The 13,597-nt window shown below is 36.3% G+C and overlaps 1 pseudogene; it reads right to left on the bottom strand.

Moving 5' to 3' along the window:
- LOC102752325 overlaps nt 1-5,130 on the bottom strand; it is a 12,891-nt pseudogene extending 7,761 nt beyond the window's left edge.
- Nucleotides 5,131-13,597: the final 8,467 nt, after the last annotated feature.

Below are 13,597 nucleotides of genomic sequence, written 5' to 3'. Positions count from 1 at the left end.
AGTAAAAGAAACAACCAACATTAGTTGGTACTTTGGGGGAAGATATTACACCATCAATCAAAGGGGTCAAGGTGCCCTAAAAGAGATGAAACACTTCCTAACCTAGTGGTGACTTTCAGGGCAAAGAGTCCAGACAGGATCAAAAGTTTCTTTTTAGGTAAGTGGAGATAGAAAAGGAGAGGAAAGAATGGATATGTGTGTTATTATACTATCATCTTTTTCCTCCTATTGCTAAGAATAGTTTTTTTGTAGCCCCAATATACATTAAAACAACTTTGTCTATAGTGCTCTAGTTAAATACAGTTTCTTTGGCCATTTCAAATATAAAATTAGAGAAACAATGGCATTGCAAAATCCCAGGAAGTATTTTCTGGTGTTCTTACTTAAAAACGGGACTAAATGCCTTAGCTGGTTTGGCTCAGTGGATAGAGCCCACAGACTGAAGGGTCCCAGGTTTGATTCTGGTCAAGGGCACGTATCCTGATTGCAGGCTCAATCCCTGGCACTGGCCGAGGCATATGTAGGAGGCAACCAATCGATGTGCCTCTCTCACATCAGTGTTTCTCTCTGTGTGTCTCTCCTTCTCCCTTCCACTCTCTCTAAAATGGAAAAATATCCTCCAGAGAGTTTTAACAACAACAACAATTTGTAATCATATATGTGTGTGTATATATAATATTTATATATACTAATGTAAATAAAATGGTCATTCCTTATCTTAGAGAAACAAATGATAAGAAGCCAATCCATTCCTTTTCTTGTGAGTAAAAGAGGGGAAAAATTTCCTCTTTTATTTGCAGTAACATAAATTCAGGGATTCATATTTTTCAAAGACACTAATTGCACTTAAATTTTTTTTTGCTCTTAAGACAATAGAATAAGTGAGATCTTAGAGCAAGAACTGGAAAAAAGATGATGATTTGTATTTATGCTTTTCTTCGTAACAGTTTCTTTCTTGTGCAGACAGAGAGGAACAGTAAATAAATATTTTATCAAGTCAGAAAACTGTAGGAACTGAATATGATTACCAAAGAAAAATACTAGATAAACTGAGAAAATTAAATGGAATGACATAATCTCCCTTCTGGTTATGTCTATGAATTAAATAAATATTAAATACACAGTATTAGACATTTTGTATAAATAATTTTTGGGATAATTTGTAATTTTCTTTATTCTCACTTATCATTAATTTTCCTAATTTCTTTACTAATATACAATTTCAAAGCAAATGTGTGTGTGTGTGTGTGTGTGTGTGTGTTTGCATTTAGAGTATGTGTGTTTGCATAAGAGCTAACAAGATAGTGCCCAAGAATGTGGGCTTCAGAGACAACTTGGATGTGAATCTTGGCTGAGCCAACTGGGAAGTTTGTGATCTTGAACAAGTGATATCCCATCTCTTTGTCCAAATGTTCTCATGTGTAAAATAGATTAATAGTATTACATGGTGCTGTTCTAAGGATAAAATGACTTAGTATGGTGGCCTCAGTAATGTACTCAGTAAACTGAGTACATTAACACTTTGGAGAGTATGGACAGTTTTAAGGGAATCACTTTTCAGATCCTGAGCTCACACTTACTTTGCCTGAGAACTTGAGGCTGGAAAAGGGTCATGTCAGAGGTGCCAGGCCTGTTTTCCTCTCTCTTTTCACTGCTATTCTTTTCCACATTCTACAATAAGGTATACCTTCTGTCCACCCAGGAGCTCACTATGCTGCTTGCTTTTAATATATAAATCCTCTGGCGTCTCAGAACGTGACTAAAAGCAAGTGTTGTTAGTGTTCAGATAGTGAGTGACATTAATGAGTAAAATTTTTTTTTTTTGCAAGTCTGGTGATTTTAAGTTCTTTGCTTTCAACAAAGTAGAAGGAGGGTCTAATTGAGTTTTCAGCTGATAGGTCATTAGAAATCATTAGGGATGATAAGAACAGAGGTATCTTCCATTCTTATCTACCTCTGCATGTGAACAAATTTCTTAGCTTGTTATGTATCCCTGGTCAAATTTTAAAATATTTTAAATATATACACATTATATATACATACTTACATAAATGTATTAGATGTACTATATTAGATATATTAGTATATATCTAATTAGGGATGGTAGGTATCAAATTGCTTTATGACCTAGCCCCAGAAGACAGGAGCCATCACTCTGGCTATAGTCACCAGAACCCATAATTAGGGGAAGATATAGATCCCAACTCTTTTTTTTTAATTGCTTAAAGTATTACAAAGGGTATTACATATGTGTCCCCTTTTTTCCCCGCCCTTGACAATCCCCTGGCCTCCCTACCCCCCAGTGTCTTATGTCCATTGGTTATGCTTATATGCATGCATACAAGTCCTTCAGTTGAAGATCCCAACTCTTGATGGAGAGCTGTCATTGTCACATTGTGATAGGGCTTGTTGGATGGAATGTATTATTGGAACCATCATTGAAAAATATAAAATACCACATATTATGAAAGATAAAATCCTACAAGTTTTTTTTCCTACTTAGTAATGAAATCATATCTCTGAAGTTAGTTTCCTTTTAGAAAGAAAACTCCCATTTTCTCACTTTCTGGAACCCTTTGAAGTATGGTAGCAACCATTTCAGGTAGAAACTGTAGTTTAACTCTAATTCTGTTGTTTGGCTTAACAATAGAAAAGTTATTTTGATTTTCTGAATTGTATAAATCATCCCATTCGATTGAATGACTATCCCATTGATTGTTATCTTACTGGTTTTAGAAAGCACATTCTTCTTTACCTGGGAAGGACAGCACAGTTATCCCAAGGTCAGAGGGCTCTAGACCCAAAACTGTAATTTAGATAACACGCTTAAGTTTAACCCAGGTTACCCAAGGGCTTTAGACCCAAAACTGTAATTTAGATAACATGCTGTTTCTGCTTCTATAAACTGCTTTTTCCTCATTCCAAACCCTGGGATGTAATCAATACCTTTGTGATTTTTTGCCTATATAACCTTGGAGCTGTGACCATCTTGTTACTATGAGATTTGGGGAATGGCCCCTCATAGTCCCGGATTGCAATAAATGTGACTCTTTAATTCGACTTCTTGAGGCATCCTTCTGTGATTCGCAGGGTACATTACAACACCTTAAGGAAGGGAAGTTTCTGGTCCTGAATTCTGGGCAGGAGAGTTGTGCTGATGGACACTCATATGTACAGGAGCTAGATCTAAGGTCGCAGAGGATTAGAGATGTCCCCAAACACTTACATTAGAATGATTTGGGTAGGGGGTCCCGGGAATAGTTACAGGAAGTGTCCTGCTTTGAATTTTTCTTTGGTAATTCTGCCTTTTGATATCCCCAAGACTTCAGTAAAAATTTGGTTTATGTTACATTACATTGGGTTTGTTTGTTTCTTCTTTGTGTTAGGATGAACAACTGATTTGTCTAGGACTTTCTGGTTTCAGTACTTAAAGTCCCATGTTGCAGCAAACTCCTCAGACGGTGGCAAACTGGAATAGTTGGTCCCTCTAGCTAGTGTCTGTGCCTGAAGTTAATTGTTGGGGGTGAAGCGGAATAGCCTGAGGAAAGCTGGTCTCATGTCAGTTAGTGGCAGCCTTCAGAAGAGGTGTGCCATGTCCTCATTACTTGAATCAGTCAACAATTCAGGCAGCAATAAAATGCTAAGAAAAAGAAGCTAAATCTTGGAACTAAATCTGAGAACTAAAAGTAACTTAATCTAAGAATTAAGCAGGTACCCTTTCAGTGTCACATTAGGGATTGTCTAGCTGGTCCACAGAGGTATTATCTGAGTTTCTAAGAGTGAATACCTTTGTTTGACTTGCTATTTTCATAAGGATTGCGATATTTCATATTTCTGTAAAGGTTGTTATTAATTACAGAAGCTGGTTCACATGGTTGTTTTCTGATAGTAATATAAATGAATTTTGTTTGAGAGATGAAATGATTTCTGCCCTGCAAAAACAATGAACCCTGAAAGTTACAGTATTATTGCCCCAAAGGATATTAATTAGTATTGTATTTAAATTAGCATTCTTTTTGAAACTAGTCTATCTATCTTGCTGGTTTCCTTATTAATGGGGTGAATAACTTTTTTTGAGTGAGCAATGTTTTTATTTTTGAAAATAATGCTTTGCCATTAAAGATTTGTAGGATGCTTTAATATTCCTCAGAAACATCCTAGTGAAGCAGGAATTTGGGGGAACATAGGCAGGCTTAGGGTTTTTAGAATTGGGGTCCATGGAAAAGCCCGGGGCTGCAAACTGGGAGAAGGTACATTTCCATAACTAAAGGAAGCCAGGTATGTCACATCTCCATAAGACAAGGGAGCAGCAACAGTTGCATTTACCTAAGACAAGGAAACTGGAAGTAGCCAAGAAAGGTCTATATTTACAAAATAAAGAGAAGGAAGCCCTTCATTCATTCATTCAGAAGAAGAAAGCCCAGAGGAATAGGGGAACAATGGGGAAGGAGGGGGGAGAACCTCACCTGTCCCATGTGAGGTTCAACCTTTGAGCCCAGGAGTTACTATAGTAACCACCTCAAAGGAGAATACCGACTAATCAGAGGGGATATCAAGGCACCAGGATCTGTAGCCTTTATAAGCCCTGGGGGAGAAAAATTCTGTGGGACTCTTCCCCCTTCCTACATGGGAGTCAGTTCTGTGGGACCCTTTTCCCCCTCCCTATGTGGGAGTCCATTTTGTGGGACTCTTTCACTCTCCCCATGTGGGAGTCTGTACTTGTTGTTCAATAAATTTCCACCTTTGCTATACCACTTTTTGCCCGTGGATTCATTCTTCGATTCTGGCAGACAAAGAAACTGGGTTCCAGTCCAAAAATTCGGTATCACTGATTCATGAGAGAGAGAACCTAGTAAAAGCCTGGGTTTCCAATATCACCTCTCCCTCCCAGGCTTGGGGTGTTCCCAGAGGAGGAAGTCCTTCTGTCCCTCCTCCATCTTCACTGCCAATCCCCCCAGGACTCCCCCCTACTTTCCCCTGCTGAAGAGCCCCTCCTTTCAGTCAATGAATTATACTAATGCAGTGAGGTCGGGGGAAGTGCAAGTTCTTCCAAACACTCAAACCCAAACATCTATCAGTCAAACCTTCCTCTGACCAAGATGGTCTACTTAAAGCTTACTTATACCGCATTATGATCCCAAAGGAGTCTTTGTTGCTTTCCTCAGCCTTACCGAAGATGCTTTTCTAGGAAGGAGTTGGAGGCAGAATCAGATTCAGAATCAAACTATTCATCTACATATGTGTATGCATGTGCATTGTATATATTGTCAGGGCCCTGACAGGGAAACAGAAATCAGAGACTGCTCTACAGATGTGTTTGTTTTTAAGAAGCGAATGCCAGGAATTGGTTAAATAGGTGGTTGAATGGCTGAGAAACCAGACAGAGCACAGTGAGGCACTCCAGCTATGAGCAGCCTCAGGCAGCCGCTCCCCTCCTATGGCTGCAGGGAAAGAAGGGGAGGGCAGTGTTTCTGAAGTTCATGGGCTGGTATTAAAAGGCAGACATTGGAATCATGGGGATGATGCAGCTGTTGGCAGAGAAACTGCCCACGCAAATAGAGAAGAAAAGAAATAGTCTGGTTTCTTCCTTCTCACCTTTCCACTGGCCAAACCTATGAGGGAACAGATGACTACAAAGCCTGGGAACTGCAGCCTGCGGGCCCACTCCTGTGAAGAGGAGAACAGAGCAGCAGAAGGGGGAAGAAGGAAATGGGATAGTACTGGTGCATTATGTAGTGGGAAGAGGTCAGTAGAGGCTGATTTTCTGTTTCTTCCAATTTTCAGGTTCATTGGCCTTTAGATTTCTTATCTTGCTACTAGGAGATGTAAAGAAAAGTATTTTTACTATTTGCTCCAGGACCTTGAATCAGGTCAAAAACTTTCCAAGAATGCAAAGGGTTGTTCTGAATTTCTTGAAATTACCTGTATTTGCAGATAATTAACTTGGTCAAGCTAAGTAAAGGTCACTCTCTCAACTCCTGCATTTTACTTTAATACTTTTTTCACTGTCTCTTTTGCTCGGTCTCCCAAAGATATTTTCTCAAGTATTGACTCATTTCTACACCCCTCAGAAACAGAGACCTTTTACCATTGATTCCACTTCCTCTAATTCAATTGCTGTTCCGTTTCACACATCCACATGGAAACTACTGGGTTTTGTGGTAATACTAATTACTCCCCCCTTTTGCCTTTTAGTTCTGCATAGATATAAAAAGTAGATATGGAAGTGAGGTTAGGAGCAAGTATCAATTGTATTGCCAGAAAAGGTAGATCAAAGAGCACAACAGAAAATAGAAGGTGAAATATATTCCTTGCTTCTTCCCACCGAATCAAACTTACGTAAATGTTGTCATAGATAGAGTAAACAGATAAACTGCAGGCCAGGGACCCATATGCTCAGTGTCTTCTCTACACTTTCAAAACTTGATAAATCAAATTGGGGGACATTCAAATATAAAGTACAGAGAGTGGCCAGAAGTTAGCCCCAATGTTCCTTTCTGGAGAATACAAGAGAAGGTCACTCTGTGAAAATGAGAGAAGATAATGGATGTTCCCACCAGTCAAATTACTTCCTATATAAAATGTCAATCAATCTGCTAAAACTTAATTGTGGGCCAGGTTAGCTCCATTGGTTATCAACTTGTATAAAATCAATCCCTGCCTTAAAAACTTACAAATCAGATGTTCCTTTATAAAACAAATTTAAAATCCCGATTAAAAGAGTTTAAATTTAAAAAAATCTTTAAAACTTTACAATTATATTATGCGATGTTATAAAAGTTAACACCATATATTAACAAATCAACAAATGACAAGTGCTAATGAGGATGTGGAGGAAAGGGAACCCTAGTGCACTGCTGGGAGGAATGCAGACTGACAGTCATTATGGAAAACAGTATGGAGTTTCCTCAAAAAATAAAATATGGAACTGCCATTTGATGCAGTGATCCCATTTCTAGGAATATATCCTACGAAACTGAAACACCAAGCAGAAAGAATGTATGCATCCCTATGTTTATAGAAGGGCAAATTATAATAGCTAAGATCTGGAAATAGCCCAAGTGCTCATCAGTGGATGAGTGGATAAAAAAAGCTATGGTACATTTACACCATGGAATACTATGCAGCAGTAAAAAAAAAAAAAAGGATCTCTTACCCTTTGAGACTGCATAGAGGGACCTGGAGAGTATTATGCTAAGCAAAATAAGCCAGTTAGAGAAAGACAAGTATCACATGATCTCACTCATATGTGGAATCTAATGAACAGAATAAACTGATGGACAAAATAGATCCAGAGGCATAGAAGAATGGAACACACCGTGGAATCTCAGAGGGAAGGCGGGTGTGGGTGGGAAGTGATCAATCAAAGAACTTGTATACATATATGCATGACCCATGGACACAGACAATGGGGTGGGGAGGGCCAGTAGGGGTCCAAGGGGGGAAAAGAGGAACATATGTAATACTTTCAACAATAAAGATTTAATTTTTAAAAAAGTTAACACAATGTAAGAAAAATACACTGTTGTACACTGAATATAATCAATAACTCCAATTCAACTTTCAGAGTACCGGAAGCATGATTAGGAACATTAAAGCATTTTGTGGTTGAAAATAATTGAAAGTATTTTCCTGAAAGGAAAGGTGTGTAACAATGTAACAGCATGTGAAGTCTATTTTAATTCTAAATCCATATCTTTTAAATTTAATATTTTAAGAAATGAAAGTATATGTCCACTAGATGGCAGCAGATGAAATCTTTTAACAGTACCTCTGCTAAAGGAGAAGGGAAAGGAAGTCCCTGCGGGCAGTTAAGTCTTCAGGGGGAGCTAGGAATGTAGACAGAGACCAGGACTTGCAAAATGCAGTGGTAAATCAGATAAATCATCATCCAAATTATGATTACAGACCATTTATATTGGTCTCCTAAAGTCAAACTCTTTTAACACCAATTCCTTTGGACTTATATGTTCTAAGATAATACTACAGACAAACTGATCCAACAGTAACTGTCCAGTCTTACAAGTTCTGAAAATACAATCACTGACTGTGACAGAGACTGGCCTAAATTACAAATTCTTATCAATATTTTCCAAGACCACCTCGTGGTTAACTCTAGCACCCCAACCCTTTACAGAAACCTTCCTTAAGTCCCTTCTTTGGTATTCATTCTCTCTTGAATTAGACTTGTAGAGTTGTTCCTGATGGTATCAGCTGATGAGCTTTAATACATCAATGAAACATGCTATTTTTAAACTTATCAAGGAATTATTTTCATAATTGCATATAATACTGAAATAAATGTACTTCAGGTACTTACTATAAGTCAAATGTGATCAGTGCATCAAATATACATACAAAGACCCTCTCCTCCTTGACTAAACTTTATTTTTTTTAATCCTCACCCAAGGATGTTTTTCCATTGATTTTTAGAGAGAGTAGAAGAGAGAGGCAAAGACGGAGAGAAATATCGATGTGACTGAAACACATCGTTTGGTTGACTTCTGCAGGATCCTGACCAGAGCCCTGGCCGGGAGGAGCTTGCGTCCGAGGCACTTGCTCTTGACTGGAATTGAACCTGGGAGCCTTCAATCCACAGGCCGATGCTCTATCCACTAAGCCAAACTGGCTAGGGCCTTAACTAAACTTTAGATGAGCTCCCCTGAGTCCTCTTTTCAACAGGCTAAGCCAGTGGTTCTCAACCTTCTGGCCCTTTAAATACAGTTCCTCATGTTGTGACCCAACCATAAAATTATTTTCATTGCTACTTCATAACTGTAATGTTGCTACTGTTATGAATCATAATGTAAATATCTGATATGTAGGATGGTCTTAGGCGACCCCCTATGAAAGGGTTGTTTGATTGCCAAAGGGTTCGTGACCCACAGGTTGAGAACCGCTGGCTCTAAGCCAATTTTAGCAGTGAACCCTGCTAAGTCATCACCCTTAGTATCTGATCAAGTTCCTCATTCTCCCCTTTGATGTATAAGTTGTTGACCTATCTTTAGCAAGAATCCTGTTAGCAAGAATTTCTCTACTCTTGATATCTACTCTTAGTAATTTTTCATCTACTGATACCCTCAACCTGCTTTTTTGGCTATAAATCCCCATTTATCTTTATTGTATTTGGAATTAAGTACAACTTCTCACTCCTATTGCAATCTTCTTAAAGAAAGTCTTATTTAGTATTTGAACAACAGTGAGAATACTTTCTTAGTTATAATACATGTTTATTTTTTAAATTTTTACTTGTTTTTAAAACTTTAACATGTGACCTAACAATCATTCTGAATGGGTTTAAACCCGAATTTATTTTTAAAGTGCATTATCTCTAACAGGAATACATTTCTAAAGATCTTCTTCACCATTTATCTTTTCATTCAGCTGTTTATTGCTTCATTTATGAACCACCTAAATGATCTTCCAGTATCCCAACTCCAGTACACTCAATTACATTGCACACTGAAATCCTAAACTTCCTACCTAACTAGTAAATATAACTTTATATTTATTTCAACATCACCCATTAATAATCAAAAGGCCTCAGCTCTCCCAGATACCTCTGGGTGCCCCCTATTTCTACAAAGATGTCAATTAGGGAATCATTCCTGAGCATCTACATATTATTTATCTTTTATTCCAGCTCCTTCCCTTTCAAAGCAGTTTGTTATCTGTAATGTATTTCAGGAAGCTCTAAAACGCACTGTGGCAGCTTTTAGCTTTCTTTCTAAGTGTTTTTACACTTATCTCTATTGTACCTTACAGCAAACATTGATTTAGATAGTTATGCTTCTTGCAAACATTATTACTTATTTAAATTCGACCGGTTCACTAAGGATAATCTCAATGTTGCTCTCTCTATATAGCCTTTTGTGAGAACATCTGCTATTATATTTCCCGCCTCAATTTATTCAATTTCTACCCATTGGTTGAGGGACTAACTTGTAGAAGGCTACACATAGTAGGTACTTTTTTAATATAAAAGTTTAGTATTCTAATAAGTTGATAAATAATTATCTTTTTTGAGTATCTAATATAATCTAGGAACTGTGCTAGACACTTTTACTATATTACTTCTAATCCTCACAATACCTTTCAAATAGTTTATTATTATCCTTATTTTACAAATGAGGAACTAAGGGTCAGAATGTGTAAAAGACTTACCCCAGATCACATAATAACTAAGCAGAAGAGCTGGATCCAAACTCTATGTTTTATTCACTCTACATGATGCTTCCTTCATGCTCCCCCCATTTTATTTTCCTCTGGTTTTAAAATTATTTAGCATTTTATTTATCCAGTCGGTTAGACTTCTAATCTCAATAAATTAATCTCAGTAAACTTTCCTCTTGGTAAGCCAAAAAAACAAAGTTAAATAAAAAGCCTGTAATCATTGAAAAAAGTAGTACGTATAGCACCCTCATTTAAAATATGTTTTTTTTGCAGTAGATTGCAGTCATTTTAGCCTAGAACTTGCAGATCTTGCTTTTTTGGTGTGGAATGTGTAATGCTTGACTACATAATTACAGGAGGCAGCATATTAGAAACTGCAGCAAAAGTAACTACTCTCACACAGTGAGGAAGCAAGCATAATTTACCAGTCCAGGTAAGCAAACAAGGGCCATTTACTAAAGGCACACCGTTCTATATCCCTTATTGTTGAGGTCATCCCCATATTAAACTACATTAATGTGTACCATTATGTTGTTTATCTGCTTTATTGACTCATTTGTTAAAGAAAGTTACATGAATTATCCTCCATAAGTTACTTTAGTGAGTAGTTCTTCCTACATACATGTTTAGCTGAAATTGATATTATGTGGAGGGTATTTAACAGGATCTCTTACACATTTATTGTTTAATTAAAACTGGTGTCTCTATATTTCGAAAGCTCTTTGAATCTCTAAAAGTATAGATATTAAAATCGTTTTGTATTTTCTAGAAGATAACAAGAGACTATTACATAAAATTTCAATATAGGCATTGAAATATAGCTACCAATTAAAACACTCCCTGATAAATTTGATCTGTCTTTCAGGAAAATACTCTACATATTATGATCTTCAGTTAAGTATTATCAGGGCAAAAACTGAAAACAAGCCAATACCATCTATATGGAAATGGTTAAATAAATTAGAGTTAATTCATTCAATGGAATTCAATACAGACATTGTTTCTTCATATAAAGATAGCCCACATGGATTGCTGAGTGTGATGTTAGCTAAGGTTAAACTTGCAAGGCAAACAAAGATCCACTATTTCTTTTTAAATATTTAGACTGCAATTCTTATAGCTGGATGGCAACATCCTGTATTATATAAGAAAAACCCTGTGGTCAGACATTTCTCCACTTGAATAAATGCTAATATTTAAAAGAGACACAGCTAAGTTATTAAACTTTGCTTTAAAAATAAATTTATTATAGAAATGGGAAAACATAATTTTATAGTAAAATGTAAAAGATATGGAGGCACACTCTCCCTCCTGGAGCACTTCATATGCCAGGCCTTTCCTGCCCTGCTCCTCCCTCTCAGGGCTCCCAGGAGACTGGCAACCAGGGGAGCAGTGAGCAGCAGCAACTCATCTCTGGCTAACCCCTTGAACCTGTCCCCAAGGCCCCCTTTTCTCAGGCTTCTCAGTGAGCCAAAGCAGTCCAGCCTAGGCTCTCCTGTTACACCAAGGCATCAGTTAAAGAATTAATAGCTAAAAACATTATTAATTATGTGATTTAGCAAATTTTAGCCCCCAAATAACATTTATTTAACTTTTTAGAACTGATAGGAACTTTAGTAATTAATTGCATACTCCTTTATGGTAGCCACCATATGGCTACAAATGTGGCTATAGTGTGCTTGAAATGTGAACAGACCAGTGAATCAGAAACGAGTAAAATGTTAAATATCCACTAGGATGATTGATAGAGAGTAAGTACACAACAAATTGCATTTTTCTTTTTCACTTCCTCTTTTTTTCCTAAAAATCCAACAAGTTATCCTAGATTCTAGAAATGGAGACATACACTAACAAAGCAGTTTACCTTCTAGGATCTTATTGTTGTAAATAATGAACTCTATTTTAAACTAGAAATGCAAACAGTAAACATTGGAGAAAAAACTGTGGCTATTTTGTTGATATATTTTTTTTAAAATCTAAATTATTTAACATTTTTATTTTAAAATTTATTTTAAATAAAAATTATATTTTTGTATTTTTAATTCATTTTCATTTATATTGTTACCTTCATAACAACCATATGAAATAGGGTAGGGAGAACCTCCATTTTATAAATAAGGATTCTTGACTTGAAAGAGTTTAAGTGACTTGCCCAAGACATTTAGTTAATAAATAGAGAGGTAAATCTGGAGCTTGGTCTCAGATTACACAGGTGGTATATTTTGTATTTATAATAATTACTTCTTTCTACTAGATTAAATATATTATTTGAATACAATGTGATATTTAGTTGAAGCACATATTATCTTTAAAGATTTTGACATTTATTTACTATTATGTAATTCAGTTCAAGATTTGAAGGGGATGAAGGACAGACTGTTTTGCTTTTTAAATGTTTCTTTTAACTAGTTTTAAATTTATAAAAGTTACACTTAATTTATTATGCAATAAAAATTGTGGGAAAAATTGTGGGGGAAAAAAAGTTCTGAAAAAAATTACACAGAAACATGAAATAGACTTTTGCCCAAATGTATAATTCTCTGTACTAACTCATGAACAGGTTTCCTTTTTTTAAAACTTATGTTTGTAAGCCAAGACTCTATAATAAAAATATGCTCTTAATCATAGGGAAAGTGCTTCCAAATCACTAGCTAAAAATCCTTCTCTCTCAAGAGAAACCAGTTTTACTTGCATGGTAACTACTGTTAATGCTCTGTTTGAGTGGCCCTAACTGGTGATATTTATTTTTATAATTACCATTGAGAAATAGAACAAATAAAATGGAGTCACTGTGGTCAAGCTACTAAATTACTGACTTCAAGTGAGTTGAGGCATAAGGAAATTATTATCCTTGTTTTAACTGACTCTGGGAACTTAAACCTTGAAACTTTTCAATCCTGCATCGGTACTTGGATGTGCATCAGTGTGTGTGTGTTAATGCCTGGACATAGATCAGACCGCCAGTTAGCCATCTGAATGACTTCAAGAAGAAATGCTTCGTTATCTAGGCCATCAGACATCTGGTGAATACTTATCTTGGACCATCAATCCAGGGGCTGTAAATATAGAACTGATTCTTTTCAAGAATGTTCTTTTTACTATAAAATTCTCAGACTTTTGGAACACTCTCAGTATTGCTTAGATGTGTTTCTAGTTTGCAAAGCCTAAGACTCTTGAATAAATCTTTGTCATTTATTTATAGCTATAGTCTCCTGACTCTTTTTGAGTATGTTCAGTCAACATCATTATTACACATTTGAAATCACAGAATAGTTTTTTGGAACCAAATACAAAATATCAGGAAATCAGTTATTACATGAAAAAAAGTAGAAGTACAAAAATATCTTAATTCAAAAACGTAATTCTACAACTTTGAAAAAGTTATGAAGGATGGAAAATAAAATGGTACTTATTTACAATAGGG

The sequence above is a fragment of the Myotis davidii genome, unplaced genomic scaffold (assembly GCF_000327345.1).
Source record: "Myotis davidii unplaced genomic scaffold, ASM32734v1 scaffold473, whole genome shotgun sequence".
Classification (NCBI taxonomy): domain Eukaryota; kingdom Metazoa; phylum Chordata; class Mammalia; order Chiroptera; family Vespertilionidae; genus Myotis; species Myotis davidii.
This window is presented reverse-complemented; position numbering and strand designations above follow the sequence as displayed.